At 40.0% G+C, this 23965-nt stretch overlaps 1 protein-coding gene across 4 annotated transcripts in view; it reads right to left on the bottom strand.

The window, feature by feature from the left end:
- The window catches only part of SOBP (sine oculis binding protein homolog), a 229021-nt gene that overhangs the window by 190138 nt on the left and 14918 nt on the right, over window positions 1-23965 (bottom strand). For 2 of the 4 annotated variants that reach the window (XM_056566247.1, XM_056566248.1), the window contains exon 2: window positions 23228-23272. The exons of the other annotated variants lie outside the window; for them this stretch is intronic. The gene's annotated coding sequence lies outside the window, so the exon portion shown is untranslated. The remainder of the gene's footprint in view (window positions 1-23227; window positions 23273-23965) is intronic. 4 annotated transcript variants of the gene reach the window in all.

Here is a 23965-nt window from a genome sequence, read left to right as displayed (position 1 = left end):
TCTGGCATATTACCTGAAAAAGATGCATAGAAAACCTATGTAATTTTGTATATGTATATAACAGTTTTAACCTTTCTGCACCTTAACTAAAGAAAAAAAATGCTAATAAGATTACATTGAGGTTGCAATTTATAATTCAAAGGTCATATGATCATATTATAATATTATAATAGTCACTTGTACTAAGGTAGCAATCCACAGAGTATGGCAATACAGGAGGCATCTAACTAGGCACCTACCAGGAAACTGTTAGAAAATGTTGATAACTCCAGCAACACAACAGAACAAACAGCAGCATGAAGACCAAGGAGCTTACCAAAAAGTTGTTCAGAAGTACAAAGCAGAGTTTGGTTATAAAAAATATCCCAACAGACAAGAACTGTAGGAAGCAGTCTATCCCCATATACATGATACAATAATTATATCAATGGGGGTCCAACTCTTGACAGGAGTGCCACATAACTCTTACTCTTTACCAGGCACATCTCTGTACTTTTAGTAGAAGCTGTGCATGGTATTACAGCTTAATCCTATTCACCTGGATGCAGGGGCATAACTAGAGTCTTATGGGCCACAGGGCAATATAATAGTTAGCCCCCATATAGTAGATAAGCACCACATATAGTAGTTAGCCCCCATATAGTACTTATGTTCCTATATTAGGCCAGCCCATATAATAGCCCCCATGTATTAGGCCTCCCCATATAAAAGATAAGCTGTCCATATAGTAGTTAGGCCCTCAAGTATTAATTCGGTCCCCATGTATTAGTTAGCCGCATATAGAAGTTAGCTTCCCCATGTAGTATTAAGCTCATCATATATTAGACCACCTTAGGTAGTAGCTAAGCTGCCCATTTAGTATTTAGCCCCATATGTGGTAGTTAGCCCCCCTTTTAAAAGTTAGGCCCCATGTAGTTGTTAGCCCCCATTAAGGATTTTGGCCTCCATGTAGTAGTTAGCCCCCCACATATAGTAGATACGCTGCCCATATAGTAGTTCTTCCCCATGTAGTAGTTAGTCCCCTATATATTAAGCCACTCCATGTAGTAGCTAACCCCCGCATATAGTAGCTAGGCCCCCATGTAGCAGATAGCGCCTTATACAGGTTAACCCCCATGCAGTAATTAGACACCCTATTTAGTAACCCCGACCATATAATACCGAAGATACGCTGCCCATATAGTGTAGTTATCCGGCTACCCGATATAGAAGTTTAGCTACCCCACATAGTAGCTAGCCCCAGCACATTGTAGTTAGGCCGCCATGTAGTAGTCAGCTCCCCATATATTAGGTCACCCACAGAGTAGTTAGCCCCTTCCATATAGTAGTTAGGCCAGACCATATAGTAGTTAGCCCCATACTGTAGTTAGGCCAAATGTAGTAGTTAGTAACCCCAAAAAGTAGTTAGGCCAGCATAGTAGTTAGGCCAGCATAGTAGTTAGATCGTTAGAAAACAAACTCACTCATCTCTCTCCCCTGCAGGCCAAGTGCTCTCTTTTTCATTAAGTTCCCAATGCAGACAGCATGGTACACTAAAAATGCCTGATCAGGAAGTCCCAGCTGCCTCTTCTCCAGCAACGGAATGTAGAGCTGTCGGGTTGTAGAGTACTTTTACAACTGCATGTGTATCCTAAGAACAACCATGCCATGGAGCGCTGGATGGATCCATGGATCCATAAATCCAATGCACATGCCCCAGATCCCTGGACAAGCCCTCCTTTCCATATGGGGTTAGTCACGGTTGCAGGGTGCATTACATCCCTGGTTGAATGGGATGGAGCTATAGTATATTGTATAATTGGTTTCAGAATTGTTGATGGTAAAGTTGCTGAAGTGCTGTGGCCCTTTCACACATCTGTTCGGCAGGGGTGCTGATAGTATTACCTGTACCAATCTAATATTTATGTCCTATCATGTTTATAGGCCATCAATTTTGAATTTCCTGATAACCTTTTTATTTGTTATATACTAATTATTATTGGTATTATTAATGTATTATAATAGGTTATCTTATGTTTAAATTGATACGGTGATGCAATGTTAAAGACTATGGACACCTCTTTTGACTTATTATAGAACAATTTTTTTTCCATAAGTCATTATTAAAAATGTGGCTTAGTTTTGCATCTAAAGCCTCTACAATGTGCTTTATGAGCATTATTTGTTACTCTATTTGTACTCAGTTTACATTATATCTTTGTATCTGCATCTCTCTCTCTCTCTCTCTCTCTCTCTCTCTCTCTCTCTCTCTCTCTCTCTCTCTCCCTCTCTCTCTCTCTCTCTCTCTCTCTCTCTCTCTCTCTCTCTCTCTCTCTCTCACCTATGCGTGATTCCATTTAAGATTCTCTTACCCCTGTCCACTATCTGTGCTGGTGTGTAACTAACTCCCTCTCTGCTATCTCTAACACTGCGAGACACCAGTGAAGCAGATATCTTTCTCTCAGTAGCAGCTAAATAGTAGGACATTTTTAATTAAAACTTTAAAGAGATTGCTTCATTTTGCTTTCATTAAAAAAAAAAAAAAAAAAAAAAGAAGAATGTCCATATCCTTTAATAGAAGCATTGAAAAGGAAATAAATACCCTCCACATGTGAAACATTTATTTTTCCACTTGGGGAACTAACTAGCAGCAGAGTTTTCATACCAGAATTCCCGTAAAATCTGCCTTACAAATTAAATCAATTGGTTTACTAAAATGACTAACACATTGGAAAGGAGAATTATATGCTTCATTTGTATACATCCCTGCTGTGCAAGAAATAACCCAGAGGTTATATACTACATATTAGGAGCTGAAACATTTATAATTAAGTAAATATACAGTTGCCAGCACCAATTAATATATAATATTGCATAGTTGTCGGCTATGCTGATCTTGTAACGAAATCCACCTACAATAAGACAGGTACATTTCTAATACTTCATCTAACATACTAAACATACAGTATGTTACGTATGTAGAAGAAACTGACAGAAGGAGACTGATTTTAAACACTTTATTTTGTCCTGCTTCATGTATATGATTTGTTAATAAAAACTTCATTTTAATTGTGTTGTTGGGAAATAAGGTCAGATATCCCCTATCCTGTGAATAGGGGATAAGTGTCTCAGCCGGTGATTGGGCCATCACTCCCTCTCATCTCAGAAGGTGGGGGCCAGAGTGTGCTGAGGACAGGTAAGTTACTGAGCCCCATACAGGAGATTGAGATGGCAGGGTCTCAGCGGCCGGACCCCACTGCGATGAGACACTTATCCCCTATCCACAGAATAAGTGTCTTGGAGTACCCCTTTAACCTTATACATCAGGCTTCTCAAGCTTTTGCATACCTCCATAGCTGCAGGTTGTTCATATGATGTCACATGATATAAGGACATGCTCACATTGTCTATATCCTCCAGCTTTGTAAGTAACGTAAAAACTAAAGTAAAAAAAATGACATGTCAGTCTAATTCAATCTATTTTTCTACAATATTCTTACAAAGGAAGGGAAAATCCAAATTAGGCTAAGCCAAGTTTCCTCAAAATTCACAGTCAAGATTCCTCCCTCTTTGCTGCTGTAGAAACTTTTTTTCTTCTAAATATAGTCGATGTTCCAGATGTAGTTACAGTAATGGGTATAAAAGATTACTAGGTGAATCTCTGTACTGAAGTTAGATATTTTTATTTAGTTATCACTAAGTTAACTCTTCCAAATGAAATACCTCAATTTGAATAATTTTTCTGGGTGGATTATATTTATAACTTTCTTTTCTTTTGATTCAACTCAAGCATTAAAATGTCTTTCTTGTTTCCTGATCCATAATTTCTGATTAGTGTCTTGTATAGTTGTATACCTATGCTTCTCTTGATGCATATCCTAATTTTACTATCTTTGGAGCAGCGGCATGACATGGGTTACTGAGAGTTGACCACTCCTTTGTTGATATAATAAAACATGCATTAATGTTAATAGTACACACCTACAAACTGTCCTTTAATATAGTGCTAACTTGTTACACATATTGAGGAATCTCCACCTTCTCGATCCCCCGAGTCTTGAGATTCGGCTGGACAGCTGTCTCTTCCACAACATGGCGCACTATAAAGGAGTATATAACCGTACAACCTAAGTCAGACTTTTCCATACCAACGCCCTCCACAGGGCTTCCTTTTGGATGTATTGGAGAGCCATCATTAGAGGAGTAGCGAAGTTTAGTAAAATGTATCCCATTTCCAAAGGATAGGGGAAAAGCATCAGATTTCAGGGGGTCTGACCACTGGGACCCCTGCAATCTCCTGACTGGCATCCTGGCTCTTCCCATGCACAGAGCTGTGTCGACCACCGTGTGATGCGGTGGTAGACACACACCCTCCATGCATCTCTATGGGAGAGCTGTAGATGCACGAGTACAGCCCTTTTGGCTCTCCCATAGAGATGAATGTAGAGTGTGTGACTACCCCGCTCCATACATGAGGAGAGCCGGAGTGCCATGTAGGAGATTGCGGAGGGTCCCATCGGTCAGACCCCCAGCGATCTGACACTTATTCCATATTCTTTGAATAGGGGATACATTTGTCCTTAACTGGATAACCCCTTTAATGCATGTTATAAATAAATCATTAAAGGGGTACTCTGGTGGAAAACTATTTTTTTTTTCAAATCAACTGGTGCCAGAAAGTTAAACAGATTTGTAAATTACTTCTATTTTAAAATCTTAATCCTTCCAGTACTTATTATACTGTTGTAAATACTGTTGTATTTCTTTTCAGTCTGACCACAGTGCTCTCTGCTGACACCTTTGTCCGTATAAGGAACTGTCCAGAGAGAGGTTTGCTATGGGGATATGCTCCTACTCTGGACAGTTCCTAACATGGACAGAGGTGTCAGCAGAGAGCACTGTGGTCAGACTGAAAAGAATTCCAGAAAAAAAATACAACTTCCTGTGTAACATACAGCAGCTGATAAGTACTGGAAGGATTAAGATTTTTAAATAGAATTAATTTACAAATCTGTTTAACTTTCTGGCACCAGTTGATTTAAGAACATATTTCTTCTAAAAACAATATCACAAGTAAAATACCACTTGGACTGGGCCCCCTCTATCAGCCAAATAGAGCAACTTCATACCCAGGCTTTACAAAGATGGCTATTTATTTCAACTGTGGACACGTAATGCTACATTTGTTTATCTAGATGCAGCTCACCCTGGCAATAGCAGAGGAACGGCAGCATTGTAGAAGCAAGGACTGTATCAGGTGATCACAATACTGAAAAGAGTTTGTCTTTGTGAAAGTTGGTACCACCACTTTAACCTTAAAAAGTATAGAAGAACAATAATTGTTCACAGCAAGAGCCAGACTGGATAGTACAGGATATTGTGTATGGGTATGTTAAGAATAAGAATGACACAAAAAATGCTTTTATTCTTCAGAAATGTATGACTTTGAGAATATCTTTTAGTTTTGTGGTAGCATCAATAAATGCTGTACTAAGATGTAATAAAAGATCTGCACTAGGATGTGCTATATATCTTTTCTCCAGTTTTCAAAGTTACTGCCAGTGTAATGAAATAGCTTGAGTTCTTGTACCCACATTAAAACTGCTCCTAACTGTGTTTTCTATTACTGTTTATCCAGAGCTTCAGACAACTCTAATGCCTCTGTACATGCTCTATAGCTTAATAAAGCCATTTAATGCCAGCAGGATACCTCGCAAGTCACTAAAGTCCTCTGGTCAAATCAATTGGCTAGAACAAAGGAGCTTTTAATGCATGGAATAGAGGTTGCTGGAGAAAACAACAGCAGGCAACCTTAACAAGGAATAATCCAAGCTCTTTCTGAGCTGTTGGCCATGGTCAGTAGCCCTATAAATCCTTATTACTATCTACCACTCATTAGGCTGAAGCAGCACTTCTGCTGGAGACTGTCCAATAAAGATTTCCACAGTGCTGCAAGTTAACTGTTTCTGTAATTATTTCATTGTAAGATTTAACTGCTGTGCTAAGTCATCTGTGTACCTTTGTGGCACTGTGACCACGCAGATGAAACTGGTCATTTAGAGTGACAACATACTTGTAACACTCAAGAACGGTGGCTTCCCTTTCGTCGTAACCAGCAGCACGAGCGTGGTGTTTCTCCTCTGTGAAGCCGGCAGGACAGGGGGAATATTTATTACATTTTTGCCCAACTACAAATACATTAAATTAAATTAGAGACTCAGTCTGACAGCCTAGAGATTGACAGGACCCTATCAGAAGCTAGAGGGCTCTCTTCGGAGGTCTTGAGAACCGTTGTGCACTCCAGAACGGACTCAACCAACAAAGCCTATTCCAGAATATACTGAAACTTTCTTCGTTGGTGTGCTGCAAAAGAGGTAATAGCCTCAGATCCTCCTCTTTCTGCAATTTTACAGTTTCTAAAAGATTGTCTTGACAATTGTCTGTGCCTGTCTACATTAAAAGTCCACACTGCTTTCTGCCTCTTAAGGCAGACCTCCATCTCAAGACCCCATAATCAGGAGGTTCCTTAAGGGAGCTGAAATACTTACACCTAGAGACCTATCCCGCAGTTTGATCTATCTGTTGTTTTTAGGGGGGTATGCTCTCTACCCTTTGAGCCTTTAGAGAATGTAGACTTTAAGTTTCTATCTTTTAAAGTCACGTTCTTACTGGCTATAACTTTGGCCAAAAGGATTGGAGAATTATAGGCGCTCTTGGCCTTTGAACCTTATATACTTTTTCTGAAGATATCTTACGACCTTTATTACTAAGGTACCCTCAATTTCAAATGCCAACTAGGTCATATCTTTACCGATTTTGTGTCCATCTCCATCTTCAGTAGAAGAAGAGGCTTTGCACTCCTTGGACATTTCCAGAGTTTTTAAAATTTTTATATGAAGAGCCAATGTTTTCAGGAAAATGGAGAAAACTGCTCATCACCTTTTTTTGGGGGGAAAATAAAGGTTGTAAAGCCTCTAAGCCATCTTTGAGCAGATGGATAAAGGAGGCAATCTGATAAGCTTTTCTAGCTCAGAATTTGACTCCTCCTTCCTTTGTAACTGCTCACTCCCCTCAAGCAGTTTCCACTTCCTATGCAGAAGAGAATAATTCCTTCCAAGCAGATTTGCGCTGCAACTTCCTGGAGCACACAGATGACATTTACTAATCATTACGGGCTTCAGTTGAAGCAGGGAGAGATGGTGGCCCTTGGGCAGTCCATCCTTAGTGCCACTTTTTCTTAGTCCCTCCTATATGTAGGACTTTTCTCCATGCTAAGTCCCCACTTGTGCTGCTGGTTAGGACGAAAGGGAAGCTTTAATTCTAATGTAAATTTGTTTTCCCTTAGTCCTAACAGCAGCACCCAAATTTCCCACCCTTCTTTTTATTTGTAAAGAAACACCTGTGTGTGGGTGGAGATAACCTTTATAGGGGTACTGTTAGGACCAACTGGGGGAGACAGGGAGAGTGAGCCCTAAACACACTCTCCCTGCCTACTTGCCCATCCATCCTAACCGATGGATCGACAACTGGGCGTTAAAGTGCAGTGGTGTAAAAACACATAATAATACACAGTCGGTCTCGAGCCAGAGACATTACAGGAATGTAGAGCCCTATAAATACTGGACTCAGATAACTGACATAAACAGATAACATTTAGAGGACACAGATCAGTAAGCAAGCACAGAGGACACTATAGACCAATGGTAAAGCACAGAGGAAGCACTAATTTAGTGATCATGAACTCTATGATCAGTGCATGTACTAACAAACTACAAAGATCAGATCAACCAAACAGGATATAAATTTAGAACACTGCTCACACTGGACACAGATAACTAACAAACAGATTAGGTCCAGAACACAAGACTGGGAAATGGATGAGTCAGCATAGACTCCATGAACAAACAGGAATTATAACATACAGAGCACAGGAAACAGTAGATCAGAATGGGATGAGTCAGAATAGACTCCAGGAACAAACAGGAATAAACTCAATCCCCCAGAAAACCTCCAGTAGACATAGGAATGTCTTGATACTAAAACTCAATCTCCCAGAGTCCAGCATGGAGCACGGAGATATCTTGTACTAAATATCTATTCTTCAGAGTCCCCATGAAGGGTAAGAGGGATGTCTTGTTACAAAAAACTCAGAAACAGGATAAAAGAAAACACACAGTGTGAACAGCTACTTAGCAGAAAGGACATACTAATCCTAAAACACAACTAATCAAACACAGATAAAAATCTACTATGAGCATGCTATATAACCATGACTAAAAACCCAGAACATCTCAAAGATAAATACAGTGCATACTAAGGCAGAAATAGTAGCATTAAAGCACAAAAAGACCAAGAGCGTTGCACTAACCACTTCACAGCAGCATGTCAATCACCAGCTCAGAACCTAGACTGAGGTGTAGATATCTAGACACACCCACAAAGCCATTGGGTCAAAGGATAAAAGCTTTAACTATTACCTAGCCAGGAAACATCAAACTGTTCAGACACAACCTACATCCAATGGCCGTGTCTGAACATAACCAAGACAGATATTACAAGTACCTTAATTGTTAAATTTAATTGTACATGACAGCTTCACAGGGGAGAAACACCCCACTTGTGCTACTGTTAGAGCAGGCGAAATAGCACTATGTGTGGAGTAGCACTAGGATTTGCCATTATTTTAAGTTGCAAGTCCTGTTGCTGCCCAACAATTAGCACAATTAGTAACAGCCAGTGTCGAAACACCTTTAGATATACTCAAGAAAATGATTTCCAGCATATTGGCATAGGGGCCAAATATATAACAAATTACATATTACAAATATGCCAGGAGTCTGGAATAAGTTGTACAAAAAAATTGGCTTAAGTGATTTGTATCACATTTTTTAATGTGTTTTAGACACTTTTGCACCCTAACTAACAAGGGGAGTGGCTCACTGAAAATGTGATGCCAATGGTGCAAAATTTTTATATATAGTAAATCCAAACATAGAGTGGACAGTCTATAAAGACTGTCTAGACATCATTCATTAATCTGTCAAGAAATGTATAGTATTTTTTATTTTTTTTCACCACTGTGTCTCCTTAAAAAAAATAGCTACCTTTTCTGTGTATAGCAGTTTTGGTTTGTTCCGGTATCAGAAAACTGTCTTTAACCCCTACACACTGTGACCTACACGTTTGTTATGGTGAGTGGTAACTAAGTGCAACATTACCTAATTTGGCCTCCAGCTGCGATGGGAACTATCGAAACCCTGTGATCACAGGGTGAATGGGTGACAGGGAGCCCTACCCACTGAGTGATGTCACCTCTGATCAGCCCCTACAGCCTATGTCACCACCTCCCTGTCATATACACATATATCTTTATTGGGAGATTTAGGGAATAAATAGGGAAGGTATGTTTACAGCATTCTGCATTGTTATAAACAATGCCATAGACAAGGAAGCAGGCAGGGACTGAATACAGCAACTGCTGCAACCTCACTGACTGTGTGATAGCTTGCTGTGAAATGTGATGTCCTCCACATCAACTCTGGGTGGGAAAACTGGTATTATTATTGTGGGAGGGGAGTAGGTAGGCTGGGGGGGGCTGTTATGAAGGGCTGAGGGAAAGCAATGCATTCTGAGAATTGTAGTTCTGAGCAACTTCTTAACCAGAATTAAGAGCTCCAGAGCAAAAGGATTATTGGTGGTTTCAGAACCGAGGCAGACAGGTAAGCAATGCTATATGCTTCTGCAGCATTTATATATTTTTTTACCTTATGTCAGAATACTCCTTTAAGGTAGGGTCACATGTAGCGTATACGTTGTGTGCGGTGGAGTAGCCCTGTGTGTCTGCCTGTAGCAACATATGCAGTGTATTTGCCACTGCCCGATGCATTTCCTGCAGTGTGAAATATGCAGCGTATACGCTACGTGTGACCATACCCTAAAGGAGTACTTTGACATAAGGCAAAAAATATATAAATGCTGCAGAAGCATAAAGCATTGCTTACCTGTCTGCCTCAGTTCCAAAACCACCATAATCCATTTGCTTTGGAGCTCTTACTCCTGGTTGAGAAGTTGCTAAGTAGATGGCAGCAGATTTGTTTAAGACATTTTGTGACTGTCCTAATAATCCTAATAAACAAGCCATTCAGATTTGTGGATATGATTTGCAGTTGAGGACATTTCTGAAAGAAATCTGGTGCAATTGAAGGGATAATTAAAGGGGTACTCCGCTCCTAGACATTTTATCCCCTATCCAAAGGATAAGGGATAAGATGTCAGATCGCCGGGGTCCCGCTGCTGGGGACCCCCTGGATCTACCATGCAGCACCCACCTGCAGCGGCTTCCGGAACCGCTGGAGGTCCTCAGGCTGAGTCCATCTCGACCACCGGGACAGAAGATCGTGACACCACGACTCCGCCCCCGTGTGACATCACACCCCCGCCCCTCAATGCAAGTCTATGGGAGGGGGCGTGACAGCTGTTGATAGATCCTATTGTGATTTTAGTTTATTCATATTATTACAGCTATGTTATGCTCATTGGAGGCCTGATTATGTTGACATTTTTTTTTATAGGAAATGACATTTGAAAAATATTCACACAGAGTATTGTTTCCACATTTTAATGCATTTTTCCCCCACTATTTTGTTGTGATCAGCAAATAGCAATAGTCAATAGTAATAGTAAATTGCAAATAGTAATACTAAATCGTAAAAAATGTTGGTGCTTTCACTACAATCATGACAAAATTATAAGAAAAATATCATCAAAAAACATGGAAAACCACACCATGTGAACACAGCCTGCAGAGTATCTGAAGGCTATTTCTATGAAAGTAAGAAAATGCCTTTGCTTATTTTTAGCCATGTACAATTGATCTAGATTAAGAATACATGTTTTTTTTATTTATTTACCTTTTAACTTAGTGTTACAAAGGGACTCAGGGACTCTATAGTGACAGGGACTGTTCCCCAGGACTGGCGCATGGCAAATGTTGTGCCAATATTTAAAAAGGGGTCAAAAGGTGACCCAGGGAATTATAGGCCTGTTAGTTTAAAGGGGTTATCCAGGAAAAAAACTTTTTTTTATATATCAACTGGCTCCAGAAAGTTAAACAGATTTGTAAATTACTTCTATTAAAAAATCTTAATCCTTTCAGTACTTAAGAGCTTCTGAAGTTAAGGTTGTTCTTTTCTGTCTAAGTGCTCTCTGATGACACGTGTCTCGGAAACCGCCCGGTTAAGAAGCAAATCCCCATAGCAAACCTCTTCTAAACTGGGTGTTTCCCGAGACACGTGTCATCAGAGAGCACTTATGAGGTGGTGAGCTCCAGACTGGACCAGGGGGAATCGCAGGATGTCGTATATCTGCATTTTTTCAAAGCATTTGATATGGCACCACATAAAAGATTGATGCATAAAAGGAGAAGGATTGGGATGGGGGAGAATGTGTGTAAGTGGGTAAGTCACTGGCTCAGTGATAGGAAACAGAGGTTATTAATGGTATTTATTCTGATTGGGTGACTGTTACTAGTGGGGTACCACAGGGGTCAGTCTTGGGTCCTATTCAATTTAATATATTCATTAATGACCTTGTACAGGGGTTGAATAGTAAAGTAGAAATCTTTGCAGATGATACTAAACTCTGTAAAGCGGTAAACACTATAGAGGACAGTGCACTGTTACAAATGGATCTGGATAGGTTGGAGGTTTGGGCAGGGAAGCGGCACATGAGGTTCAACACTGATAAATGTAAGGTAATGCACAAGAAAAATCCGGGCTGGGATTATGTATTAAATGGGAGAACACTTGGGACGACTGACGTGGAAAAGGACTTGGGAGTCTTAGTTAACAGTAAATTTAGCTGTAGTGACCAGTGTTGGGCAGCTGCTGCCAAGGCAAATACAATCATGGGGTGCATCAATAGGGGCATAGATGCCCATGACAAAGAAATAATTCTACCGCTGTACAAATCACTAGTCAGACCACACATAGAATACTGTGTACAGTACTGGGCACCAGTGTACAAGAAAGATATAGTGGAGCTGGAGAGGGTTCAAAGATGGGCAACCAGAGTAATACGGGGAATGGGAGGACAACAGTACCCAGAAAGATTTTCAGAATTAGGGTTATTTAGTTTAGAAAAAAGAAGGCTTAGGGGTGGCCTCATAACTATGCATGCATATATCAGGGGGCCATACAGAGATCTCTCCCATGACCTATTTATGCCCAAGACTGTATCTATAACAAGGGGGCATCCTCTACCTCTTGAAGAAAGAAGGTTTCTACACCAGCACAGACAGGGGTTCTTTACTGTAAAAGCAGTTAGACTATGGAACTCTCTGCCAGAGGAGGTGGTCATGGTGAACTTTTTGGAGAGTAATAACATTGCTGGTTATGTATACTAGATTTATTGGGACAGAACTTTGATCCAGGGATTTATTCTGACTGCCATATTTGGAGTCGGGAAGGAATTTTTACCTCTAGTATGAGTTTTTTTTTTGCCTTTCTCTGGATCAACTCAGTAGGGACTCATTAGGGATATAGGTTGAACTTGATGGACTCTGGTTTTTTTTCAACCTTATTAACTATGTTACACATCATTAGCGGGAATGGGTACCACTTGATATTTACCAATAATTGCAGGTTGCTCCTGGACTTGCCATTATTTTAAGATGTAAGACTAGGTGCTGTTTGGCAATTAACAGTAGATCCCAAACACTACCTGCAGTACCGCAAATTATAACTGCATGCGCTTTTGCCCCTAATGGCCAAAATCGCAATGAAAATTATGCATTTTATTTGATTATGCAAATCACTGTAATATCTTTTTTTTACAAACATTTTGCCAATTTGTGGTAAAACACAGCAAAAACTCATGCATTAATTAGTCGCGGTACTGCTAATTAGCCACAATGTGTAAACACAGCCCAAAGCTAGGTGTAACTATCAATAACAATAAAAGTCCAATTTAAATGAAAGCTTTTGAGCATTCAAATTGTCTATTATACAAATACCTTGCATTAGGCTGGTTCACATGTTGCAGCTGCATTGCATTTTCATTGCAGTACTGTTGCATAATACAACTGCTGCAGTACAGCGACATTACTTCAATGAAACTGCAATGCATGAACACAGCCTAAGATATATTATTGAGCAGGAATGCTGGGAGCTATATTAAAATTTATACGTGATGTTTTACAATACAATGAATATTTTACAAAATTTCTTTCATAATATTTTATTGTATTTCTACAGCAGAAATGTTCCAGTGCATGTGAAAATGGCCATGTTGTGTTGATGAGTCAATAAGCCCATTGACATCAAGACAATAATATGTACTCAGGATACTGACAGAAATACTGTATAACAATAACAAATTCATAAGAAGTAGTTTATTTTTATGGATTTGTTAGTAAATCTGATTAAGCCATGTTTACATACAGTCTATAGCCATCTAACACGTATAAAATTGCATATGTAGGTTAAAAAAAAAGGTTACAAATCTTTTTACAGTGCCTTGCATTAGTATTCACCCCCTTGGACTTTTTGCCTATTTTGCTATTGTTACAAACAGGAATTCAAATAGACATTTAACCCATGGTCAGACTGGAAAGAACTACACAACTTCTTCTGTTGTATACAGCAGTGGCTAAGTACTGGACGAATTAAGATTTTAAATAGAAGTAACTTACAAATCTGTATAACATTCTGGCACCAGTTGATTTGAAAATATTTTTTCCACTGGAGTACCCCTTTAAGTCAAAACTTGGTAGAACCACCTATCACTGAAATTACAGCTAAAAGTCTTTTGGTGTATGTCTCTACCAGTTTTGCACAGCTAGAGATGGAAATGTTTGCAGTCAGATTGGATGGAGACTGCCTATGAACAACAATTTTCAAGTCTTGCTATAGAATTACAATTGCATTCGGGTCTGAGTTTTGACTTGCCATTTTAGGACATTAAAGGGGTACTCTGCCAATAAACATCTTATATGATATGATAAGATGTTGCCATATGTTCAGTAATGCTCTTTAACAAGCTCTGAGGCCTTTACAGAACATTTGTATTGTACAAAGATTAAATTGCAGACAGGTGGACCCTATTTATGTGACTTGAAATGCGATTTGTGAAGGCAGTTGGTTGCACAAGATCTTTGTTAAAAGGGTACTCGGCCCCTAAACATGTTATCCCCTATCAAAAAGCATAGGGTATACCATATCTGATCGCAAGGGGTCTGGCCGATGGGATAGAGGATAACATGTTTAGGGGCGGAGTACCCCTTTAAGGATTTGCAGTAAAAAGGTGAATACATATTAGCTCAACACAGATTTTTATTTATAATAATTTTGAAATCCATGTAATATTTCTCCCACTCCCAAATGATGGACTATTTTGTGTTGGTCAATTACATGAAATCCTAATAAAATAAATGTGAATCTGTGATATACCATGATAAAATGTAAAAACGTCCAAGGGGGTAAATACACACTGTATAATATTGTGTCCCATTGTTGTCAATGGAAAATTGGCACACATGAAGATAAAAAAGTAGAATATATTTTATACAGCTGTTAAATTAATTAGCCTGTTCTGTAAACTGGTAAAACATGGCAGATTTTTTTAAAACTAATTAGTAGCTTTTAACAAAAACTGCATTTTTTTGTGGGTTTTTTTTTTATGGCTACAGGAAACAACAGAAAAAACCCAGTGTGTGAACATAGCCCAATAGAGTAAAAATGTACTAATAAATAAGTGAAGACTACAAATATGGAGCTTTAGTGTAAAGCTATTTACTTAAAAGAGGAATTGAAAAGATCTGTTATTTTGCCATCTGTGGTCAACTAGTTGGATAGTTCCAACTTGTGTGGCCTCCTAAACCAAGCCTTTTACAAATATTGCTACAGGAAAATACAGCGCTACTCAGGAGAAGCAAAACAAAGTGGGCTAGAATGAAGTTGGCTAAAAAAAAAAAAAAGGAACTACAGTACATATTTTAAAATATTGTACAATAATGTAAATGTTCCAATAACTCAAGTTATTGTGATGTCCTTGCAAGGTACTTTGGAGAATGATGGCAACTAGTGTCCATCCGCCTTTGCTAAATGATAGAGAACACTAGGCAGACACAAAATAAAAGAGGAAAACCTCAACTGCATTATGTTATGTAGTAAAGAACTGCATGAGGCCTTTGCCAGTAAATCTGACTCATAAAGGACCAGGTGTGGGACCTTCCTGAAGTACTGCGCCCCTTCAGCAAAAGTGGATGACTCTCCTTGGATAGTGGTCTTATAAACAATTAACTTTACCTTTCAAAAGGGTTGGGGGGTGGGGGACTTATATCATAAGGGGCACATAGTAATGCTTGAAGGAAAGCTGTCATCCTGTTCACCCACACTAAACCCAATACACTGGGTTATAGTGTGGGTGAACAGGAGATCGATGGGGGGTCACTGACTGCTATACGTACCTGCAAAGTTGAGATCTGTCCCTCCAAAGATCCGCTTCCATGTTCCCTAAATTGCGCACTGGCGGTGGGCCCGCCAGCTCAATTTGAAAATTTTGAGGGTCACGTGATTGCTGCGCAGACTGAGTTCTCACATGACCCGCGACAATGAATATTCAAATAGAGCCAATGGGCCCGCCTCCCGGGAAGATGGAAGCCGATCTTCAGAGGGACAGATCTCGACTTTGCAGGTATGTATAGACCCTTCATCGGTCTCCTGTTCACCCACACTATAACCCTGTGTATTGCGTTTAGTGTGGGTGAATAGGATGACCATTTTCCTTTAACGACATTAGTATCATTGAAGGTATGGTCCTAGAACCCACAGAATAATAACTCTGATGTCAGTATGACATATCATAACATGAAGTTTCTCAAAAGATGCTGAACCCTTGTAGAAAAACTCTATTCATCACATACTATTACATTTAAAAAGAATTTCTTATCATTTCTTAAAATATTGTTAAATATATTTTTAAGAATTGTTGGTGATGCTTTTTCTAATTTTTATTTTTCTATCTATATTATAAGATAATCCTGAAATTTGGAAGTCTTTATTTTCACCACCAAGCCTAAAACTAAGCTGAGACTTCCTGTTCTGTGACTGTTGGGAAGTGATCAGTACAGAATGGGCGACACCTGTAGATAGAGACAAAATTGATAGACACAAAAGAAGCTCAGCCTCCCCCTCCCCTGTAGAATGCACAGGTAACAGAGGTCACAGAGCATGTTTATAAACCTGTCCGATAAAAATAACAGTGTCTGGATATGTTCACTGTGTCTTTGTGTGGGGCTTGCCATAAAGCATATCACTAAATGCTGTAAAGGCAAGATGGCTGCCCACATAATAGTACAGTATACTAAAATGAAAAACAAACAAGCAAACAAACAAACAAAAAACAAATAGAAACAGAACATGTTTTAGTTTCGGGCTCTAATCAGTAAAAACAAACTTAGGAGACACACTCACTTTAACAACCATGAAGGATCACGTTTAGAGCTTAGCTATCATTTCACACTTTTATGCTACAAACCAGTAATGCATGCAAATAAACTTTGTAATATACACGGATCAGCATTATAACATTAAAACCACGGACTGATCAAATGAATAACATTTATTATCTTGTGATATTGACACTTGCCAGGAGCAAAGAAGGATAGGAAGCAGTCAGCTCTTAACCCCTTGGGGACTGTGCCCATTTTGACCCGAAGGACGGGAGCATTTTTTGCAATTCTGACCACTGTCATTTTAAGCTTTAATAACTCTGGGATGCTTGTATCTATGAATTTGATTATGAGACAGTTTTTTCGTAACATATTCTACTTTATGTATAGTGGTAAATTTTCTTCGATACTTGCATCATTTCTTGGTGAAAAATTTGAAAATTTCATGAAAAACATGAAAACTTTTATAACTTTGAAGCTCTCTGCTTGAAAGGAAAATAGACATACCAAATAAATTATATATTGATTCACATATACAATACGTCTACTTTATGTTGGCATCATAAAGTTGACATGTTTATACTTTTTGAAGACATCAAAGGGCTTCAAATTATAGCAGCAATTTTCCAATTTTTCAAGTTAATTTCAAAATGTAAATTTTTCAGGTACCAATTCAGTTCTGAAGTAAATTTGAGGGTCTTAATGTTAGAAATACCCCATAATGGAGCCAGTTATGAAAACTGCACCCCTCAACGTATTCAAAATGACATTCAGAGAGTTTGTTAACCCTTTAGGTGTTTCACAGGAATATCAACAAAGTGTAGGCGAAAATTCTAAATTTTAATTTTTTACACTAACATGTTCTTGTAGACCCTTATTTTTTTTTACAAGGGGTAAAAGGAGAAAAAGTCCCCCAAAATATTTAACCCAATTGCTCTCGAGTAAGGAAATACCTCATATGTGGATGTAAAGTGCTTTATGGGCGCACTAGAGGGCTTAGAAGAGGAGCGACAATGGGATTTTGGAGAGTGAATATTGCCGAAATGGTTTTTGGGGGGTATGTCGCATTTAGGAAGCCCCTATGGTGCCAGAACAGCAAAAAAACACCTCCCATGGTATACTATTTGGGAAACTATGCTCCTCAAGGAACGTAACAAGTGGTACAGTGAGCCTTAACACCCCACAGGTGTTTGACGACTTTTCAATAAAGTTGGATGTTACCTCAAATTTTTCATTTTCACGAGAGGTAATAGGTGAAAATGTCCCCCAAAATTTGAAACCCCATTTCTCTCAAGTAAGGAAATTTATCATATGTGGATGTAAAGTGATCTGCGGGTGCACTACAATGCTCAGAAGGGAAGTAGCGACATTGGGCTTTTGGAAAGCAAATTTTGCTGAAATGATTTTGGGTGGGCATGTCACATTTAGGAAGCCCCCATGGTGCCAGAACAGCGAAAAACACCACACATGCACACTATTTGGGAAACTTAACCCCTCAAGGAACGCAACAAGGGGTGCAGTGAGCATTTACACCCCACTGGCGTTTGACAGATCTTTGTAACAGTGGGCTGTGCAAATGAAAAATAAAAATTTTTATTTTCACGGACCACAGTTTAAAAAATATGTCAGTCCCCTGTGGGGTGTTAAGGTTCACTTTACCCCTTGTTATGTTCCGTGTGGGGTGTAGTTTTCAAAATTGGGTCACATGTGTTTTTTTTTGTTTTTTTTGCGTTTATGTCAGAACAGCTGTAACCAGCAGCCACCCCTGTGCAAATCACCAGTTTCGGCCTCAAATGTACATAGTGCGCTCTAACTCCTGAGCCTTGTGCACCCGCAGAATGCCTACATATGTGGTATTTCTGTACTTGGGAGAAATTGTGTTACAAATGTTGTGGGTCTATTTCCTTTTATCTCTTATGAAAATGAAAAGTATGGGGCAACACCAGCATGTTAGTGTAAAAAAGAAAACATTTTCACACTAACATGCTGGTGTAGACATTAACTTTACCTTTCATAAGGGGTAAAAGGAGAAAAAGCCCACCAAAATTAGTAGCGTAATTTCTCCCGAGTACGGAGATACCCCATGTGTGGCCCTAAACTTTTGCCTTGAAATACGACAGGGCTCTGAAGTGAGAGAGCGCCATGCGCATTTGAGGTCTAAATTAGGGATTTTCATAGGGGTGTGCCCTGATGCAAGCATTTCACTTGCCTCCTCCACCAAAAATACTGTATGTCAGTTTCCCCCAAACAGGGTGCCTCCAGCTGTTGCAAAACTCCCAACATGCCTGGACAGTCAATGGTTGTTCGGCAATACTGGGAGTTGTTATTTTGGAATAGCTGGAGGCTCTGTTTTGGAAAAACTGACGTACAAGATGTTTTTAATTTGTATTGGGGGGGGGGGGGGGGGTTGACAGTGTAAGGGTGTAGTGTATATGTAGTGTTTTACTCTTTATTTAGAGTTAGTGTAGTGTAGTGTTTTTAGGGTACATTCACACGGGCGGGGGTTTACAGTGAGGTTCCCGCTGCAGCGGAAAATTTGCCGCATCTCAAACTTGAAGCAGGAAACTTGCTGTAAACCCCTGCCTGTGTGATTGTACCCTGCACATTCATGTGGGGGAAGGGGTGGGGAAGGGGCAAAACTACAACTCCCAGCATGCACTGACAGACCGTGCATGCTGGGAGTTGTAGTTATGCAACAGCTAGAGGCACAGTGGTTGGGATTGGGAAACACTGAGTTAGGTAACAGACTACCATAGTGTTTCCACACCATTGTCTGTTTCCTAACTCAGTGTTTCCCAAACCAAGTGCCTCCAGCTGTTGCAAAACTACAACTCCCTGCATGCATGGTCTGTCAGTGCATGCTGGGAGTTATAGTTTTGTAACAGCAGGAGGCACACGGGTTGGGAAACACTGAGTTAGGAAACAGACAATGGTATCGACCAGTGTGCCTCCAGTTTTTGCAATACTACAACCCCCAGCATGCCCAGACAGCCGAAGGGCAAGTTGGGAGTTGTAGTTATGCAACAACTGGAGGAGAACAATTTGGAGACCACTGTGTAGTCTGAAGGGCCACTACTGAAGAACTACAACTCCCAGCATGCCTGGACTGTCTGGGCATGCTGAGAGTTGCAGTTTTGCAACATCTGGAAGGACAGTAGTCTCCAAACTGTGGCCCTCCAGATGTTGCAAAACTACAACTCCCAGCATGCCCAGACAGCCAAAGGTTGTAGTTTTGAAACTCCTAGAAGCAGCAGTGAAGATCACTTTACGGCAATCTTCACTGCTGCATCTGGGACACCGCCGCCGCTGCCTCCACTTGCCTGCCGCCTCCAGTCAGCCGCCGGTCCCTGGTCCCCACGTGAACCCAGGTAACTGGCACCGGCGGTCCCTGCCACATCCACGGCCCCTGCACATCGACGCCATCTTTCACCCCTGCCCTACGACTTGCCGGTCACTCCTGACTGGCCAAACGCAGGGGATAGGAGGAGGTGGCACCCCTGCCACCTCGCTTCTAACCTTTAAGATGATCGGGGCTGTCTTTGACAGCCCTGATCATCCCTATTTTCCGGGCTATAAGGTCAACAGAGACCCGATCAGCCCAGAATTGCTGTGAATCGCTGACCTGAATTGATCAGTGATTTGTGACAATCACCGAATTTCCTTTCTGTCTGACCACAGTGCTCTACGCTAACACCTGTGTGCATTTTGTGTGCCACTTTAAGGCGTATGTGTAGAAAAGTAGGAAGACATGCTGCAGTTGAAAGGGACCTGTTACACAGGCGATTATCAACTAAACAGGCCAACATTGTGTAAGAGGTCAAGGATCAGTCAGCAACCAAGTAAAGGCTCATTGCTTGGCAGATGGGGTATTTTTGATGCACCCCATAGAGATACATAGAGGGGGTGTGCCGGCCGCGGCTTCCTGCGGGGGTCGGCATGCTCCCTTCCAGCCGACAGCCAGGACCCCATGCAGGAGATCGCGGGGGATGAAAAAAGGGATGCAAACAAATAACATTAAAGGCTCATCCATTTCCCATCAACTTCAATGTTAAATTTATTATATCCGTTTCTCTTCTGTTTTTTTTTTTTTTTGACCGGAAAAAAAATAATGCATGCATCGTCTTTTTTCCTGTCAAAAAAAATTATTAGAACCCAAACAGGTGTAAACGGATGACAAGGGATTGTAAAACTATTCCATTTACATTGATGATATCCATTTACAACCGTTTGCAAAAGGCTTGAACTGATTTACTGGCATGACTTAAAGGAGTTAGACGTCATTGTGAATGAACCCTAAGACTAAAGCCTACTATTTTTTGGTGGGAAAAAAAGAATATTGGGAGTGAAAAATGAGTGGGCATTTTTTTGTTGGGTGGAAACTTAGCCTAAGGCTGGGATTTAACTTGGCTTTTTTTATGCCCCAACAAAGCTATAATTGCTGTATTTTTTTATTTATTTTTGAGGGGGAAGTGTGGGGGTGGATTGCAAAACGCAGTGGTAAGATGTAAGCTGTGTGTCAATAGGAAAGTATGAAACATGATGTTTTTTCTTTTGCCAATTTTTTTCAACTTTTTGTGACATTTTTAGGCTCATATTTAGTTTTTTTTTTATTTGCAGCATGTTGAGGAGTTAGCGTTTTTTCAGAAACCTTGTTTTTCCCCTATAGACTTCAACGGTAGGAATAACAAACAAACAAACAAATGCAATGTGATTTTAAATCAGTATTTTTTTCTAGTGTTTTTCCCCCCACAAATTCTCCAATAGAAATCCACCGAAAATCTTGCTGGGTACACACTGGTATGAAATTAAAACACAAAAGCAGGAGTAAAATAGGTATAAAAAGTGTCAGTCTACAGAAAAAGCGACCATCAGTGCACCCGCTGTTTCAAAATATAGCGATAATTCCAATGTTAGAATTACTTCATAAAATGTGTACACTGACTTTTCCATAGACCTTAATAAAACACATTAGATGATAAAAAAAAAAAAATACTGCTGTTTTTAGTACCTATTTTACTACAGTTTTTGTGTAAATGCAGCCCTTAGTTTACAGGGTTTGTATGACTTATTTTTTAAGAAATAGCGTCACTTTTTCCCATGGCCTTAGGGTATGTTAACACTAAGGAAGCTCTTCTCATGGAATTCTGATCGAGAATTCTGGCAGCCGCCACCGAAATCCTTTGTGCGGACCTGCACCTTCACCATTGATAGCAATGCAGTATGCATGTAATTCCGCCAAACGAATGAACATGTTCTCTGTCGCTGAACTAACACAGTGTGAATGGGTCCATGAAATACCCATTAAAACCAATGGGTTCACACAGTAGAATAAAGTAGTGTGAACGATCCTTAGGCTAGGTTCACACTACAGAATTTCTGGGCAGAATTTCTGCCGGAGATCGAGCCGGCGGCGCTAGGACCGAACAGACTGCATTCCTGCCCCCATAGACTGCAATGCACTTCTGGGTGGATCTTTTGAGAGATCTGCTCAGAAATGCATTGCCATCTATGGGGACGGCAATGTAGACCGAGCGGTCCTAGTGCCGCCGGCTCGATCTACAGCAGAAATTGTACCCAGAAATTCCACAGTGTGAACCTAGCCTAAGGCTATGTTTACACGGTGGAATTTCTAAAAAATTGACTGCCAATTTATTTCAATGGGATTCCGCTGTCCCTTTCACAGAGCAGAATTTCCACAAAATTTAAAGAATTAAAAAAAAATAAAAATGTTGCTCAATTGCGAGCGAAATCCCATTGAACTCAATGATGCCTAAATTTCAGTGTTTGGAGAAATTTTTCCAAATTGTATTTGTGCAAAATTGCGGAAATCCCGCCTTGTGAACATGGCCTTAGTCTGGTAATGTAGCTTATCCCAATTCAAATGTTTTTCTAATTTCCATGTTTTTGACTGCACCTATGTAAGGTATACAGTACTCATGAGGTTAATATGTATGAATGTTGGTTACTTCTAGCTTCACTGTAAATATTTTTTTTATATTGCCTTACATATTTTCATTTCCAAGACAACATGGACAATATAGAGAGTATGCCTCAATAAGCCTATCCTGGCAGGGGAGTAAATCACAACAGCAAAAGCAGCCAATGTTTTTTGTATGACAACTTCTGCTAAATACTTTTTGTGTGCATACTTGTCTAGAATACTGGGCAATGGAAGGTGTTTTGACATTTAGTGCATTCTGACAGCATTAAACAAGAGAACTAATACGTTTTGATAGACTTTTTATTAAAGATGAGTACAAATAACTCCCACTACCATTAAATCACTAACAATGACACTCTGGCAAGTGACTCCAAAATGATCCACAAACTACAAATAACCGCAGAAGTCTGCTAGTACCTGTTAGGCTAGGTTCAGACTACGGAATTTCCGCCTGCAATTCCGCTTTGAATTTGCAGGCGGAAATTCCGCTTGCTAAAATGTATAGTGTAGTGAATGGGTTTCCGTTCCCAAATTCACACTTCGGAATTTGTGAAGCGGAATTTGTGAACGGAAAATCCGCTTGGAAATTTCCGCCTGAAGAAAGGGGTTGCTCTTTCTTCAGGCGGAAATCCGTGCGGAACACATTGCAGTCTATTGGAGATTGCAGTGTCTGCGCGGTCCTAGCGCCTACTGATTCAGTCAGCACTGGCAGCACTCCGGGGTGGAAATTTTCTGCCCGGAGATTCCGTAGTCTGAACCTAGCCTTAGAGTCTAGGAAACCTTCAATGAGCTATACAGTCTTGGCTTTTTATTAGGACAGGAGAGAGAGATATTTGCAACTGATGTATTTTACTCACTTTTGTTTAGTGATTTTGTACAGATGTTGTAGCCTATTGGGAAGCCTATGTAAACGAAAGCAAAAAAAACTCAATTAGGCTAGGTTTCCACCAAGGTTTTTTTCTGGAGATTAAAAAAAAAAAAAAAACTGCCACTACAGTTTTTGAGCCAAAGTCAGAAGTGGATTCAGAAGGAAGGAGAGGTATAAGGCTATGTTCACACAATGGAATTTCCAATGCGGAAATCCCAATTCCTGAGTCCACAGAAAGAAGAGACATGTCTATTCTTTTTGTCTATTCTGTTAAATGGGCACTCTCATTAAAACAAATTTTTGCTATTGCACTCCTTATGGTAAATAAAAAAGATTTCTAATATACTTTGGTTAAAAAAAGTTTTTCTATGTTTTATTTGTGCTTAAAAAGCTCCAGAGCCCATTTTCCCCATCTTATACACAGACTTAGGACCGAAGCCCAAACACAAGAAGTGCAGCCTGGAGTGCTGAGGGGTGGGGTCCAACCAGCAGCATATGGCAGTTAAGTGTGAGAGGAGAAGTGCACTCCAGGCTGCACTTGCTGTGTTTGGACCTCGGTCCAAAGTCTGTGTATAAGATGGAGGGGAAAATGTGCTCTCGAGCTTTTTTAAGCACAAATAAAAACATAGAAAACTTTCTTTTTTTAACCAAAAATGTATTTTTAATGAGAGTTACCCTTTAACGAACAGAAGGTGAAAAGAATACTGTAGTGGAATATAACTTATCA

The sequence above is a fragment of the Hyla sarda genome, chromosome 3, assembly GCF_029499605.1.
Source record: "Hyla sarda isolate aHylSar1 chromosome 3, aHylSar1.hap1, whole genome shotgun sequence".
In the NCBI taxonomy this organism is placed as follows: domain Eukaryota; kingdom Metazoa; phylum Chordata; class Amphibia; order Anura; family Hylidae; genus Hyla; species Hyla sarda.
This window is presented reverse-complemented; position numbering and strand designations above follow the sequence as displayed.